Source organism: Neodiprion fabricii, chromosome 4 (assembly GCF_021155785.1).
Source record: "Neodiprion fabricii isolate iyNeoFabr1 chromosome 4, iyNeoFabr1.1, whole genome shotgun sequence".
Lineage (NCBI taxonomy): Eukaryota > Metazoa > Arthropoda > Insecta > Hymenoptera > Diprionidae > Neodiprion > Neodiprion fabricii.
Window position 1 is genome coordinate 36983602 of NC_060242.1, and position 17857 is coordinate 37001458.

The 17857-nt window shown below is 41.8% G+C and overlaps 1 protein-coding gene across 3 annotated transcripts in view; it reads right to left on the reverse strand.

Annotated features, from left to right (window-relative positions):
* LOC124179767 (agrin-like) overlaps positions 1 to 17857 on the reverse strand; it is a 290835-nt gene that overhangs the window by 223813 nt on the left and 49165 nt on the right. For 2 of the 3 annotated variants that reach the window (XM_046564485.1, XM_046564483.1), the window contains exon 1: positions 6841 to 7882. The exons of the other annotated variant lie outside the window; for it this stretch is intronic. The gene's annotated coding sequence lies outside the window, so the exon portion shown is untranslated. Of the gene's footprint in view, positions 1 to 6840; positions 7883 to 17857 lie in introns of those variants that run through there. 3 annotated transcript variants of the gene reach the window in all.

Sequence of the window (17857 nt, forward strand, 5' to 3'; positions counted from 1 at the left end):
AATGAAAAAAAGCTCGCGGGTAAATAAGCTTTCAAGATTCCTCGGCGGCGAGTCTCGGTGCCCTCCCGACTTCTAAGCCCGGCTCTCGCTCTTCGGCCCTGCAGCAGCACTTATTTCATGAATCTTTTACTCGCGTCGATGCGGATCGTCTGACCTTTGCCGCCGCAGGAACGGCCAGGAATTATACGAAGGGCTCTTTCGCCCCGAGTGGGGCAATTGGCATCGGACAGATACCCCGTCGTCTCAAGGGCCGAACAACTCCTGCAGCGGGTCTCGGCATTCTCTCCTCGCTACGCATCGCTATTTCAAACTTGTAGCCCCCCCTGCACATTGAATCAAGCGGACCCTCAAGGGCCCGCCCGCCTGTAATTAAAATTAGAGCCCGAATTATCGCCGCTTCAACTTTCAGGTCCGAATCGATTCTTCACCATATAATAACAGATTTATACGAAATGTAAACGAAATATACCGAGTGGCGAACAAAGGGGGCGAAAAAATAATAAAACGGAAAAAAGAGGTTTTAAACACAGCAGTCGTCGGAATGAATCCGCTGTCATCGACAGAAACGGTTATTAAGGAAACAAAAAATTGAATAACTTTCAAAATAAATTAACTCTCGGGGAACGGAGAGAATTACGATTGTAAGGAGTAAAATAAAGAATAAAAATGAAAAATTTCAAAAGAACGGAATATACCTATTGTGTGGTAGCTTCTTTTTCACTCCAAGTGTGAGCAAACGTCAACGTGGCGCATTGTGCGAAAAAGTTTTACGATGCAAGAGATATTCAGATTTATCCTCGTAAAGTCTCATAAAAAAATATAGATGCGAAAGTGGTGAAAGGAAGAGGAAGAAAAAAAAAACGATCGCAAGTAAAGTTCGATATGTGTATAATACGTTTGTTTTTTATGAATAACAACGTCGATAAATTTCCATCGTTATACGTGTACACGCTTTTCGGGATTCCCCTCTTTATCGATACATTCGAAGCGTTTATGTGTATGTATCGAGAACAAAGAGCCACGTACGTTTCGTGCAATTGAAATCAGACAATGAATGTGGAAAATCATCGGGAAATGAAAAAAATTGTCATCCGGTTAATTTCGCGTAAAATAATCTTTTTTTCTCCAACTTCCATCATCGCCGCTATTTTGTCTTGAAAAATAATAAGCTGTAACAAAATGTAACACACCAGAATCAGAGCACTAATTTAAAACAACACTTGTTCAAATCTTTTTTACATTTAATGTTTGTACAGTTAAGAATAAATACGCTTGTTGAAACGCGAGACGATATTCGTACGAAACTAATGCAATGCCTCGGAATTCGAGAGTAAATTTCGCTCAAACCCAAACCGTGGAAAGATTTTTCGAACACGACGTAGTAATATGAAGTTATTTTGCGAACTAATGAAGAAAAAAAAAGAAAAAGATGTCAAAAAAGGTGGTGCAGAATTACGTTGTATACATATTATTCAATCAACCTAAACGAATTTCACGTCTCCGTAGAGATTAAACCATTTGTAACTATTTATGTGCAATAAATATGAAGCAACAAAAAAGCTGAAAATAATGATAGAAGAATACAATTTCCGGACGATACACGACATCGCGACTAGTATATAATTTAACGCCGCTGTCACGGTTCGCCGAATGGGTGAAAGTTTTGTCCGCGAAGGTTCAAGTATATCCGTATAAACATACATATACATGGTTTTGGGGCAGGGGTGTATCATAAGGTATAACGCGTAGGTATAATTCGAGGAGTGAATCATCCGAGTTAATTAAAACGAACAGCAGAGGCCGCGAACCCGCAGAATAGTCGCCTCCGGTTTTCGTCCGCTTGAGTCCATCTCGGGGTGAGTTTCTCTTCCGGAACGAGAATTGAGTGCCGGTCGCATTAAACAACGAACGTACAACGTACATACACGATTACTCGTAGTCGGAAAATGCAGTTGGGTGCGTTTAGTAAGAAAAAGTCGACAGAGATCGGTTTTTCGAACAGCACCGATCAATTTTATTATAAGGTACGGGAGCTTTTTGTTTGGGGAAAAATAGGCGTGAGAATTATTTGGGGAAACATCGCCTTCGGCGTTCCGTTTCGAACGGGGCAAAAAAGACGCGCGAAGACTCGAGGTACTTCCGATAATTAAAATATCTTCCCCCGCCTCTCCCACCACCACGAGTCTCCGTTTTCAACTGTGCAGGTTGTGCAGTTAGATCCGGGAATCTCGGGAAGAGGGGGGAAAAACGGAGGAGCAAAAAGAGAGAACTCGAATTCAGTTGAATCGAATGGAGATGCAGACAATGGGGAGAGAAAGACATGCTGACGGTAGTGATCGCGCCAGTATCCTCCAAGTTTCACCGACTCTTATTAGTCGAATGATTGTTATACAGCCGCGAATGGAAAGTGCAGAATTGCAGGATTTCGATCTTGAATAGAATTAATTATTATATAGAAAATTGCTTTTGTCGCCGTTGAGAAATTCACTCTGCCGTCATTCCCTTGTTATTTAATATACGGTGTGTACGCACGTTAGGGAGCTGACAAAAATTTCATTTGTTACAGTAACTAGAAAAATTCGGTAAAACAGGTATCGTTGAAATAACTGTTTGAATATTGTTGGGATTACGAAAAACGAGGTAAGCGTTACCATTTTCCGCTATTGTCGATCTTTTTTTTGCTAATTGCATCAAAAATTCATTTTCTACCTAGAACTATATTTTTCGATTGTGGGAAAAAATGAAAAAAGTTAAGGACTGAAAATCTCTCTCGGTGGGTGTTTCAGAAAAAAAAACTTACAATTTTCCACTCTTGCACCCCTTAAAAAGTTTCTTTAGGTTAAAAGAAAGATTCTACGTTATGTGGAATATTGCGCTCACTTGATTTTCCCCCGTTTTTTAATTTTTTTTTTTTTTTTTTTGAATTTCTTAAGAAACACGCTGCAGCATTTTAATTATTATTTCTTTCCTGACATTTATATTCAACCCAAAGATCACGATCCATGACACAACGATGTATCATCCGGGAATCTTATTCTCCTAAATTAAAAGTTCATATTAAATTATAACTATTTTATGAGAATGAATTAATAATGAAAAATTTGTCAGATACTCTTTTCAAATATCAACTGGAGGCTCGATATGACGTGTGTGGATCATCTTTGCGACGTAAATTGATAATACGATTGATGTATTCAATAATAAAGAAAAATTTAATCACGATACTCCATAAATTTGAAAAAATGTATAAAATTGAAAAATCACCTGAGCGCGATCTTCCACATAACATGGAACGCTCGTCTTTTGACAAAACCTTTCTTTCAACCTAATAAGACTTTTTATGGTGTACCGTGGTGGAAAATCGCGAAATACTTTTTTTTTAAACATCCTAAAAATCCTGTACATCAATAAAAGTGGAATAGTCGATCTGAAATGATTAACCAAAAATGTTGGACCGACCTGCCGGCTTGCAAATGTTAACTTTCGATATTCGCGAGCAAGTTTTGTACCCGCCCACTCATCCAACCAACCGAACAATCTTATCCACCCAGCTCCAGCCGGCCGAACTCGGCGTCCTTCTGTTCTTCTCTTCTTCAAACTCAAGTTAATTAATTATCTATCAGGGTAGAAGACCGCGCTCTTCAGCGAAAATTATCGATACCTCATGCCAAGCGAAAGTTTTACACCCGAGTTCAATCGGCTCCGCCTCGTTTTTCATCATATTACCTACAACGAAATTTGATACCCGCTGAGACGAAGAAGAAGAAAGAATGTTGAGAAAAGAAGAGAGAGAGAGAAAAGGGCGGGAGATAAACGGAAGTTGGTATACTTTAGGAACGCGCCGCATCTTCAGTTCATTCTGAATGCCAAAAAGAGCCGCCATTTTTTCCAACCATCTCTAAAACTTCGTTCCGCAAATCGTGGATTGGCCAAAAGAGACGATTCGAATCCCTTGACGATATTCGATAAATCTTTCGTTTCCGTGAGGGATAATTCAGCTTTAAAAAACTTCGATCTATTCTCAGGATCTCGGAAAATTTTCGGCGACAAAGTGAAAAAAATCCATCCAGTCACAGTTCTGGTCTTTATACAACAGCGTTAATAAAAAATCAGTAAAAATTAGCAGTCGTGGAAAATTACTGCACGAATTACCAATCACGCGGTAAAAGCGGCTGGTCAATTTTGCGTGCGATTTAATACCCCGTAAAGCTCGACATTTGTTTTCACGTACATACTTATAACGGAATATGAAGGAACATTGTCTGGATAATCACGTGAAAGTGCACTCAAATTAATTGGGTTACAACACTTGAAGCCTCGCGCAGAAGTTCGCGTAGGTATTGACAATTACTGACGAAGTGGTATATTATGCAATTTCGAAGCTGTGATTGAAATAACGACTCGATAATGAGGACAAGTGCAGCCCTGCAGCTTCACGTCACAGAGCCTCTCTGTACTTGTCTTGCCTATATAGGCTATAAACGCGAAATCGGGAGGGAATGAATTGTCCGGAGTGCAGTCTCGTCTATGCAATTACATTTCCTGCTACGTCCAACTGACAATACAACGCGTCTCGTTCCGCAATTTTGAACGGGAAATAAACCTGTCAGGCGTCTCTGCATTCATCTGCGCAATTATTTATCAGTCCACGGAATATTATAACTATTTTAATCACAGTCAGCCGTGCAAGTGATTGCGATTCTCTAAATGCCGCACAGGAATGACTCGGTAATACTGACGATAAAGCTGTGAAGTTCGTAATGACAGATGTTGGTGAAAAATTGTTAGTTCGAATCTCCGAAATTCTCTGAAATTCGGTAATTGACCGTAATTCAGAAAAAATGTGGTACTTATATTTTGCAAAATCAACTCCTTCAATGTCGTATATTCCTGAAATTGAAGATCAATGACATTTTTTGAAATTTTATGTTACACTGACGTTACTGTAACTTTGACCTCGTTCTTAAATATTTCCCTCAAACGTCTTCATCGAGGACTCGAAATATTTTTACTTGTCAATTAATTTGAAATTATGGGACGAGAATCGCATACCTTAAATTCTAAAACAAATCGAAAGATTTTCCAGCAAATTAATTGCAAGTCGCTTTCGAAAGAATTGAATTTCCCATTCAATCGAAATTATTATCTTCCATGAAGTCAATGGCCATGTGAATTTAGAATTCGATCTTCCGGAGAAGAAATTTTCAAATAAACGTTGCCATGGAGATTATTTTTTGATTAGATATTTTTTCTCTGCTCGCGTAGAGGCATCTGCTCAAATTGCAGCATAAACTACGCGCGCTGAACTAAACGGAGTAAAGTTAGACCGCCGCCGCAAAGAATAGCCAAATAGTTGTCCGTACAAACATGTGCCGGTGTACAAACAGATTATAGCCACACACGAAACGGAAAATAGGCGAGTTGGAGCGTATGAGAAAACGTAGAAAAGCGCGGAGGAGAATTTCGTCGGGATTCCAAGATCAGGTACGACTGGCATCGTGCAGCAGCCGCCAGTTCGGTCCCTTTTCCAAGTATCTCGAGAAACCTCATCTCCTTTCGCCAGATTCTAACCCACCCCCATTGCTGGGGGAAATTTAGTCCGTCCTTATTTGCTGGGATGAAGCTGAAATCAAGTCAAGAACTGATTTTCGCCCTGATGCAGGGGTTGTGTAAGCGTGATTGGCGCGCGTTGAATCTAATCGTAAGTTCCGAATGGCCCTAATCGCCAAAAGTTCCTCCGGTGAATTGTAAAATTTTTAAAATTCCGAGTCTTGACGTCTACATCAAGCTTCGATCGAAGCCTCAAGAGTTTTCAATGGGGTTGAAGCGTCGATAGATTGAAAAATAATCGTTAATTTTTAACTTGACAATGACTTTAAAAGTGGTAGAATTTTTAAGCTGTCATACTTCGTTTGCTTTGTTATAACATGGTTTACTGAATTCCAGTCATTTCAGACCTTCCGAAAAATATAGAATAACGATTTTTCCTAAAAGTTCATCGTACGGTAACTTATCGATACCAATTTGATCCTTGTAACTTTCATCTACTCTGATATTTGATTATAAACGAATGCTCAATGTACGATTATGAACGCGAAATGCAGCCTCGAGTTTGCCACTTCTTGCTGTCGGATAATCTACCAAGTTTTGTTTATTCCTCAGGATCTCATTATCAGAGCTTTCTTAGAGACGGATATAAATTTGAAGCACCGCAACGTCTTGAACTGCGATTCGAACTTTCGTCGTTCGTCAAGCCCGCTGCACCGAATGAATCCCACGATCCCACCGTGATTTTCGACGCCGTTCAGCCGAGCCGGGCAATAATTCATGGATAATTTACCGTCCGACCCTCGGTCGGCACACAGTCTCAGCTTTTATAATGATATCAGAATCGTCGATCGCGGATCGCGTGCCTAGGCGCGATATTGCATCGAGAACCAGCCGAGGTCGGCGGGGTTACGAAACGGCAAAACGCGGTGAGCGATTGGGGTGAAAAAGTCGCGTACGCAGGTTTTGATCTCGCAACAGGGAATCGCTTCTCGGCCCGCAAGCTCGCCGCAGATCGGAACCTCCCTCCAGACACCTTGGATCGAAAAACAACGCAACGCGGCTATGAGAGAGCTTAGCCGAGGAGATCTGATCCCCGCGATGCATGACCGTGTAAGTATTCACGATCAGCGTAACGGCGGGTTTAACCCGAGTCACAAGCCGGTCGTAACCCGAGCTTTTACGAGCGTTGCAATGTTGGTGAATAAAAATGCACGAGGTTTACACGTCACTCGGTGCCGTTGATCGATTATATACCGGTAAAGCTCGACGAACGTGACGTGTAATATTTACCTGGCTGGACGCAGAAAGTAGAGCAGCTCAACGTGCGAGGCGACCTCCGAGCGTCGTCGAATTTCCCAAGTGTAAACATTCCTTTTTCAGCCTCTCCGGCCAATCCGCAGGATAATTGTTTAAATCCGTTACACAAGAGAGGAACAACGAAACGGCAATGGTCACCACTTAATTATCACCGCATGCAAAAAACGCGAAAACGAATTCGCCACACCACAACGACGATACGATACTTTGTTACAATAATGCGTATACCTCTTCTACCTTTAATCACAAAATTTCGTTTCTCATTGAATAACACTTTTCCTCAACTCTCATCCGCGGCGCAGCGATTTGCGAATGAATTATTATGCCCGGCGCACACATGGCGTATTTTCTATCAACATTCCACTCACCTAACGAGGGGGATGAAACGACGGGAAGAGGGAGGGAGGTGACTGTAGGGTGGAGGGCACCCACAGATTAGAACCGACAAACCAACATTACCGCGACAATTACAACTCGGGGAACTGCACGCTCCCAACACGCGCACAAACTTTGACATCCACCCCCGTTAAGACGGGGTGAATTTATTCCGTAATTCGAGTCGACGTTTATCCGCCGATTTCACCCTGGCTATTTTCCATCCCGGTAACGGAGGAAAAAGTACGCTTCGGATCCGAACGACACTTCGGAACGGGATTGGGAAATTTACGGGACTCGAGGGTGCTTATATTCGCTCATTTCCGCTCGATCCCCGGGCCGTTATCGCCCCGTTTCCACTATCTACACCCCCGGCGAATGACTGCGTCGATCAGTGGTGGTTCGGTTCGTTTCGGTTCAACCCTTCGAACGCGACGGTCACTCCGTCGTACCGAAGAGTCTCTTTCCCTGAAGTAAGTCCCGGCTTTCCACCCTCCGAATTTTCGGGAACCACGGAGTTTTTCGATCGAAATCCTCCCCCGAAAGAAAAGGGGAAAAATTTTCTATCCTGCGGCCGACTTGCGATTTGAAGGACGCGACGCGTGCCGGCCGTTGCGACTGAAGCAGCTCGCTCGCTCGCGACGGGACAGCCGGCAAACTGAACCTCGGTCGTCGGGGTTCAACCGACGAGCGTCCCCCACCCCCTCAACCCCCGCCACATGCGATAGTCCGTCTTCGTCGGCCCAGAGGGGTGCCGGCTTTCGCGCAGGCGTCAGGTGCCGTTTCTTCACCCCCGCTTACGCCGGTGGCATACCTACCTGTGCAAAGACGAGCTTGCAAGCACCGTGCGTGAGTCGATGATCCCCTTACGGCTTACGGCTAGTCACAGTGCGGGCGTAATTAGAGGAGCGAACTGGGAATGGTTGGGAGCTGTCGAGATTCTCGGGTATTTTTTATTCTTATTTTATTTTTTCTATTTCTATTTTTGCTATTTTATCTCCTGCTTTGTACAATGAGAAAATTTCATGGCAACGCGGTTAAGAAAAATAGATAGCAAGCAACGAACTGTGTAAACGTTGCAACGGCTAACGTGCAGCCGTTATTTGTATGTTTATAGAGTACACTGTCAAGAATGATTGTATATTTACTACAGATTTACCGTACAAAAGAGTTGTCAATTTACGAAGTTACGTTGCAAGTAAATTACTATCCATTTCGTTCTTTTTTTTTTTTTTTTTTTTTGTATTTAGAATGAGAATTTTTGACTTTACGAAAAATTGTAAGAATAACGCAAAACAGTAATTTGAATTAAATGTGTTTACATATGAAATTGAAAAATATCGTTTCAACGGAACAACTTGTCAATTGTCTAATTATCATGTAATTATTTTTAATCAACTGAAATCGTAGAACTATTTCTGTAAACGTTACACGACATGAGGAAAAAAAAAAGTACAAAGAAATTTATCTAGTTTGTTTTGCCTGGATTTGATGGGGATTTTTTTTCTTCTTTTTCCGAGGGAAAGTTTTTGACGGTCATAGAAACCCGTGTGCCGCACGCGAATGAAAAACCAAGACGCATCGATATACCCGAAAATCACTACAACGTTTCTCTTATCTACGTAGCACTGCGGCTGTTTATCGACGTTTCTTTCGCAACAATAACACCACGCGGGGAAAGAAACAGGCTTAAAAAACGTAGACGAAATATGTGGAGAATCAAATATATGTGACACAAAGTGCTTGCAGTCAAGCGAGAATTGCGGTTTCGTTTTTCTCTCGCGTTTCGTCGTTTCTCGTTCACAGAATCGCAAGCTAGAAGTTTATATTACGTGAGTATTAAACGATTTAGAAAACGACTGAAAATGTATTCAGGTTTTCGAATAATCCCAACCGACATGATTTCGAGTAAAATATTCCCCACCGCAATTAGATACATCAAATCGAGGCTTCTTTATCGCAGATTGTAAGCGGTAATACCTTGTAATTATTTATATCATTATAAACGCAGGACTACATCGTCAAACGTATATGAGAAAGTCAAAATATTTGGAAGGGTTCGTGGGCTTTTATGATCGAATTTTTTTTTCGTACTGTAATGTGAAATAACTATTTATCGTACGCGTTCTTTTATTTATCCATACATCCGTCCAGTCGATTAGTAATATAAACTAGGCTCATTCGAACCGCGGGGCAATTTCGATATTACGACAAGCATTTCGACCTACTGCAGATGAATTCCGATAATTCTACGTCGGGTGTTACGAAGTGCGTTTATTCCCGGGCAACCGGTGGCCGTTTTATTGTAGAAATTAAAAATTCGATTCCTAAAATAATCGCAATCCTCAAAAATCTTGGACAAGTCATCTCCCGCGGGAATCGCATTTCTACGCGAAAGCGTGATCTTGATATTCGATGTGAAATGTAATTTGCCGTCTCAGTGCGTCGGACACTTTATCGCAGAATTATTAACTCGAAATTGGCGAGGTGAGAGGTGAAAGGCGGAAATTGTTGAATTTATCGAATGACGTCTCTCCGTGTGTACGTGTTTGTATCTACAACCGTTATACATATATATATATATATATTATTATATATAAGAGTATAATATCGTCGTTGGTTAATGGATCGGCGATTATTTTGCAATTTTGTCCCGCATGAATAAAATCATTTGCCTGTAAGTAATACTCTATTATTTTTTCAGTGTAATAACTTATGACAAATCGATGACGGAAAAACGCGGATCCATTAACACTCCCGCCGCATAAACGGAGAAAATATGTACGGAACCGAAACAATTATCGACGATCCATCGTGTCACGCCAATCCGCTGAAAAGTCGGAATATTATTTTCGCCAGGGAAATCTGAGACGAAGAAAAAATGCGAAAATGACCTCCGATGGATCGGATTTCGGATATTACACAGCGGCTGTAAAGAAAACCCAGAAAAGTTTGACGCTGTCGAACGGAGTTTACTAAAATTCTATCCATCAAAGTTAGAGCAGACGACGACGATCAGCCGAGACGCAGAGATAATCCGGAAATTTTTACTCCGGCGATGGTTGTTTAATATAGTCTCCTGTCTAAAAACGTTGTAATTTGACAGCCCGACTCCACCTTCCACCTCCCTCAATAATCTAAATTCCATGTTGACACGCGAACGTCGCATTTATGCAACCGAGAACCGACTATGAACAGAGTTGTCAACGTTTGATGCCTCCTCGCTAAAAGCGACGTGGACATGATCGATTCTTTTTCTATATATATATAAACGGACAAATTCATTTCATCCGTGCCGTACATATTCGTGCAAGCTTCAGCTTCAAAATTGCCCTCTGCAATTTGTAAAATCCCAGTGTCAAAATTCTTCGCCAATGCATGATTCTAAATAGGTACAGTTTGATCTGGTGTGAGTTTCATTTTTTTTGCGAAAAACTTCTTCTGCGTAACCACGTTTCCGCAGTATTTGCCCGCATCATCCAAAATCGCAGCTCGGTTCTCCCTCTTTATAAAGTATAAAGTAAATAAAAAAGAGATAGATAGATGGACGTTTATTACGTTCACAGTGATGTTGGTGAAATAAATATCGACAGAAAATTAATACAGGATACAGTAAAAACAGAAACAGAAAAAGCAAGTAAGCACACAGATAAGAATACCTTGCAATAGGTAAAATCAAAAAAATAAGAAAAAGAAATTAAAGTGGATTACAGTAGAGAGTAAAATGGTAGGTTAAGACAAGGGGATTAGATAAAATGGAATTAAAGCTAGAGATAACAGGTAGCGTAAAGTTAAGGGAAAAAATGAAAAATGAAAGTGAAAACTGTCTACCAACGAAATGATTTTCTTGAACGAAGAAAATAAGCTATCCACGAGGGAGAGAAAAAGATGGAAAGAAAAATAAGTAAGAGAGAAAATCTTGTTCAAGTCCCTCCGCAAAGGTAAATTGAGGGGATCTGGAGGATCGAACGAACGAAGGAACGAAGAAAGAAAGGAATGGCGAGGCATGACGATGCATAGAACGGGAATTAACCGAATCGCGTATTAACCATGCGAATATATTCGCAAACTCGTGCTCTTCACTCGCTTCGCTGCGGATCAACCCCGCTCCATTGCTGATACTATCGGTTACCGGATTATTACAGCAAATTGTTCGGGTTCACCTCGACTCTCTCTCTCTCTCTCTCTCTCTCTCTCTCTGCTCGGCGCGTGTATCGGCCCTCGGTAGGAATTCAGCGCAGCCCTCATCCCCAATCATACGGTAAATCCCAACTTGGGGAAAGTCTCGAGTCTCGAAGAGGACGCGACGTCCCTCCTTTCCCCATGCATTATGCATATCTGGATGCATGCGGTCTGATGGTGCACGATCGTAATACCCTCATGGCGTCACATACTCCCTGTACCTACCGCAGCTTTTCTCTCGTACGCGAAATTTCTTCTCGACGATTTTTAGTGCTTTTTTGCTTTTTTCTCTCACTCTCTCTTTATCTCAAAACACAGACACTTTTACTACTCAGCTAGCAGGGGTTTGGTTTCTAGCTCGTAAGTTGTTCGTAATTGCAGCCGGCCGGATTTATACACAATACTTTCTATTCTTTGGAAGATTTTTTTTTCACAAGCATGTCGATAAGTCGATATTCAATACTTTTGCGTTTATTTGGTTACCATATTATCGAAGATCGGATATTTGTCAAATTTATATACTTGTGCGGGGGCTGACACGATTTTTCTAGAAACAAAATTCAAGGTAAAAAATACCTGCTGAAATTGTAAACGAGAGCTTCGATATCGACTTTACATTTCAAACCACATTTATAATGGTTGAGAATGCAGTGGATTGATTTAGTACTTTACTCCATAATGGTTTATTTGGTTGGAAAAACTCTTTTACACAAATTCACGGGAAGAGTTTATTTTTCCTTATCAGTCGTAACGATAAAAAATCAAATATTTACCGATAAAAAAAGGAATAGGATGAAAAAAAAAAATTGCCTTAACGTAATAATCCATCTTGAAATTGCAAAATCAAACAAATCCATTACTTGATATTAATTATAAAAATAAAAGTTCCATTTTATAATTTGACAACGCGTTTCTTCCTCTTGGAGTTTTAGACAAACATCTCTTACAGATCTAAGGAATATGTGAATTTGTTAAATCGTCAAGGTGCAACGACGATTTGTATAAAATAAGCAAAAGGCAATAAAATAAGCAGAAATGATCATCAGGATCGGCTGCGTCTTTCGAACCTCCGTTTCGCGCTTCTTCGACAAAGCGATACCGGAAGTGTACAGTCCCCAATATTCACAATCGCGAGGGTTGGGAAGTTCGAGGGTTGCGTAGGTATACATAATCACATCGGGTTGGAAATTTCGGCGCGTGAGTGATCGACGGCCGATTGGCAGTGCGCGGGCATTAATTAACGTCGCTGATGTAACTCGTTAGCATATTATCGCGTAGAAACAGCCGTCGAGGCAGATGTCCTGGGTGAAGGAGTGTGTCGAGGATGAAGAGCCGCGGCGCTGCCCTAAGGGCACGTTCCACTATCAACCCTCGATTTCTAGTACCAGCTGATCCGAGCTTCGCGACTAGAAATTTTCACCAAGCTCACTCAGATAAGGCGATCATCAGGCTTGCCTTACCGTCTGATCCGGTACGCATCAGACTACCTGCACTGATTGTGAGAGAAATTTTTAGTTCCGGTTACCGCTCGGTCCTTAACTATTTTCACTTTTTACCACAATGGAAAAATATAGTTCGAGGTAGAAAATGAAAATTAGTTTTCTAGCTGTTACCGGAAAGTCTAGTATCCGTTACTATTCTTTCTCATTACGATCACTGTTGCTAGATTTTATTGCAACTGTTGCGAAAATTTAACGCTCGTGCAACGATAAATTGACGTTAAAGCCTTGTTTAAATAAAAAAGTAGAGTAAACCGAAAGAACTGATTTTGCGTTGCAACAACCAAAAAAGGATCGACGATAGCGCAAACTGGTTAGGCGTACCTCGTTTTTCCTAATTCCAACAATATTCAAACAGTTATTTCAACGATACCTGTTTTACTGGATGTTTCTAGTTACTGTAACAAACGAAATTTTTCTCAGTGTGATCAGGGACTGACTTGAAATGTAACATGCTGTTCCAGAATGCCCTGACATGCTGGATCAAGGCCTCATCGGTCATTTATCATGGCAGGTTGATTATCGATTTTTTTAAATAATGCAACAAACTATTCAGTTTTATATAGATACGAAGCTGAGGCTACCAAAAATAAGCAACTGATATCTGTAGCCAGATATCTCAAAAAAATAATGAATTGCGAAATAATATTTCACGAGATTTGCCGTTAAATGGTCACACGTGTGTTTTTTTGATTTTTAACAAAGTTCAAACAATTCCGCATAAAATGGCTGTATTATGAAACTGATTAAGTTAACCTAAACAAATTAAAATAAACGTTGAAGGGATTCAATCCTCACAGTCTGCTCCAAGAGTACAAGATTTTTGAGGGGGGCGATTTTACCGTCAATGCCTGTCAGGAATCAGTCTAGGTTGGATCAGGTACGTCGTAGTAGAGTTTACTTGACCCGAGCCTGTTGAAGGCACGTCCTACTCTGAAATACCCGATTTCAACCTGATCAGAGTCTGCTGGGACGTCAGGCCAGCCTGATGAAATTTCTACTCGGGTTCGGAGGAATCGAGGGTCGTCATTTCGCGTCTGATTTTCAACCGCGATGATCGAGGACAAACTCTCAATCCGGGAAGCTCGTCGGGGGTAAATTTTTCGGTTTTTACGATATACGCGATTTCTATAGCGAAATCGTGTCGACGTTCGGTGAATTCGGGCAATGCTGCCGGGTTTGAGACCCTTGGTAAGAACCCGTTCTCGCGGCAACGAGAATACCAAATCGATCCGGGACGATCCTTGACTAGGGCGTCTCCCTTACGCCGTACGGGGTATTTTTATTTATTCTTTTTCCTTTCCCTTCTTCCTCCTCTTTTGCGCTAAGAAACGTCTCAGCTTCGATCTCACCGTCTCTCGGTGACACCCTTCCGAATACGGCGATAAGGCAGGGTTTCGGGAACGCGAGGCTCCTGGCATAGATATATCAAACGGCGAATGGAGTTAACCGATACTGACACCTGTCAATGTCAAATGTCTCTCTTTTAGAATCGAGAAAGCACGAACACCGGTATACGGGGTAACGCATTGTCGTGACGATATTTCAGGGTGTTAGAATTAGACGATCCAATCATAATGTCGTAAAACACAAGCCGAGGATACAATATCTCTTCGAACTTCTCAATCGTCTGCAAACTCCGACAAATTTTTACTTTCAATCTTAGCTTACATACTCATTCACAGAATTATTGAAGTGCTTACGGAATGATCTTCGTTTTGGCGTATAAGGCAAAAATGATTAGGTAAATAAAGATCGAAAATTTGAAAATCTAAAACGAATCCTGCAGAACTCGACCTGTGAACGATGAAAACCTTCAGAAACTTGGGGACACATGATCGAGTCTCGCATTTCAAGCATCGGCCATGAAGCCACCGCGCGGAGCTGTCAAACCGAAGTTCTTCGAGTGTCTCGCACAGGACGGTACAGATAGCTATACCATACCAAACGTATACACTATACAGTGAATCCAAAGCAACGTATAAGGCACTGGGTTCCACGTACGGTCCTCGTCCTCGGATATATAAATGGATTGAGCATTTGGCGAAGCCGGCGAGCCTCGCGCTCTCTTCCATCGTCGAAAAGAAAATGCGCGGTGTCTGCCATCGGCATCCGGGGGTTGATTCGAGGGATGGAGGAGGATGAAGAGGGGGTGAGTATTTCCCGGCGAATGTATCTGCATACCTATACATACGTGTGTCGGACCGTCAAAGGAGAGTTTTGCGAGACTGGCATTCGCCCGCTTTGTGCCGCACGAAGTTTTCCACCCCGCGTGTTTCTGCCGACGCTTCTCGCGTAGGTGGAGGAGGAGGAGAAGGAGAAGGAGAAGGTGGAGGACGCCTTTTCCCCTCCTCCTACAGCGGCGAGGCTCACCCGCTCACCTATACACGTGTTTGCAATGTTAAGGAACGAAACTCGGTACCCGAAAGCCGCCCACCTCACCCTTAACGAAATGTACTTACGCATGCATATATATATATATGTATATACCTATATATACAGTACGGGGCTCGTATTAGGTGTCGGTTAGTTCAGGGCTTGGCGACAATGCAATTTACCCCGCATCCCATCCCGTCTCGGCCCCCCGCGCCCACTTTACCGAGTCCCAAGCGCGCCCCCGGAATTCGGTAGAATTGTTTCCCCCTTTCCGTAGGTTTTTTTTTTTTTTTTTTTTCGTACGGAAAACACGGAAATTTCCAATTTTATACCCGCCCTTTTAGTCGAGCCGAAGCGAAGCTTCGGCAGTGACGCTTTTCGCACGGCACATATGCGTACGGATCGATTCACGAAAAACGTGTTGAAAGGGTGTCGAATTGCGTTGTCTCGATACGACGCCGAGGAGTTGGGAAATTTCTATTTCCATTTATACCTGTAAGCTTCGGGCTTCTATTTCTACAAATAAACGAACTACGGAGAGCTTTGCATATGCTTACAATTCTGGATTATATGCACACAGAAATTTTTTGCTTTTTGTTTTTTTTTTTTAAATCTGTCGAATAAAATATACTTTTAAACGCGAAATTTTGGTTTTAACTTATTGTTAGTCAATTTGATGAAATAGTAATTATTTTACAGTATTATAAAACTATTGAACACGCTCCTAAGTCGCTTCGTACATCCCACTAAATCTATTCGCTGAATAAAGGTTAGTAAAATTTACGAAATCATGAGAGCTACTAAATGACTACCGCTGTAAAAAATTTGTTGAGGTGTTAAAATACCGGAGTGTTTTTACCGAGTGTAATATTAAAACCCACGAAACTGAGGACGTTGAAAATATCCCGTAACTTGAGAAAACTTGGAAGCACGTTTCGTTCCATCTTTCCATTATACCTTGCGCCGTGAATTCAACAAAAGAATAACACGTTTGTTCGTGACTTAATATACAGCGATTGGAAGAACGAAGGAAATCTAAATTACCATGACTTTACAATATCGCACCGGTACAAATTTCGGAAAATTCTCTTCAACAAGCTTATATAATTACTTAATTACTGTCAGCAGCTGATCGACGGCCGCACGCGGCTTGTTGGCGATCGTAAAAAAATAAAAAAAGAAAAAAAAAAGCACATACAATGTACAACACACGTCACGGATGAAGAGGGGACGGGGTGCTGATGGAAGAATTTTTAATTTCACGGTCGTATGCGCTGATAATAATGACGGTAGCGTGCGACGACGGGACAACAAGAGCGCCAACAATGCGGAAGAAAACATCGATTATCCGAGGAATATTCGATCCTCGTGAGCGTGCAGCATGGCGATACAGAGGCGCGGTCCTTTTTTTTTTCTTTTTAATTTTATTACGTTGCTCTTTTTTCAAAAACCTTCAAACACCCTCGCGGAAAAATTGGCGCGACGCGACGCGACGATCCGTCCATTCAACCGGCGAGTCGCAACATCGTATCCCTCGATATTGCGATTTGCGATGCTGTGGAATTCCAAAATGGCTGAATATCGCGCGCACGTTACGCCTATCGTATCTAACGCTGTGACGTTTGCATGAAATATTTACAAAAGGGAAGAGGATCCCCTACTATGTAAACGTTTACACGCGAGAAGCGATTAGATTTTCATGAATCTTTTCGCGTGGCGTGCATTTCGAAAACGTTCTTCTTAATCCCCGTGTGTATTTATGCACGTAACTCCTGAGCTCACTTGTGTTTCGTTTGCTTTGGTTCACCATTTCGCTGATCATAATTCTCGTGACAAGCAGGAAAAGTCGTATCTCGGCGTAATGTTAAAAGACAATGTGACATTTTGAAACGAGAATACTCATCCCGTTGTTTTCGAACGGGAATAGAATAGGAAGAAAACGAATTAACGGATATCGATCCGCCTCTCGCGATTACATAACAGTGATGACTGATTTTTTTCACAGAATACACGTTCGCCCTTGCAGGTTACGGAGCCAAATTAGACGCCCTCGCGTAACTTTCACGACAAAAGCTCGCCTCGTTACCGCCTGCAGATGTAAACCGAGTAACACGTTGCGGGTAGGTAATATAAAGAATATAAAAAAAATATGTTTCGCTCAACAGCGCTATGCAGATGTTCCACAGTGCAGGTGAAAAACTGCCACAAACTAGCCCTCGAGATTGTTAGAGTGCAGGCGAAGTCGCTCGGGAAAAATGCTCGTAACACGGCTGAGTTGCGTAACGTTGCTCGCTGATCGATGCGCGATACCCGATTCTTCTTAACGTTAAAGCGAAGCCACGTTGGGGGGAAATAAATGTACAGTGTCTTTGAAGTAGTAAAGTTTTCAAAATATCAATACGTTCGTCCTTGTTACGATTTAGTGAATTTCAGACGTTCCTGTGATTGTGGAATAACGATTTTCCGGAACGTTAATCGTTACAATTACGTCGATAACTTCGGCTTCATGATTTTTCACCACCTGCACGCCGGTGAAAATCGTCAAGACAGATTTCCAG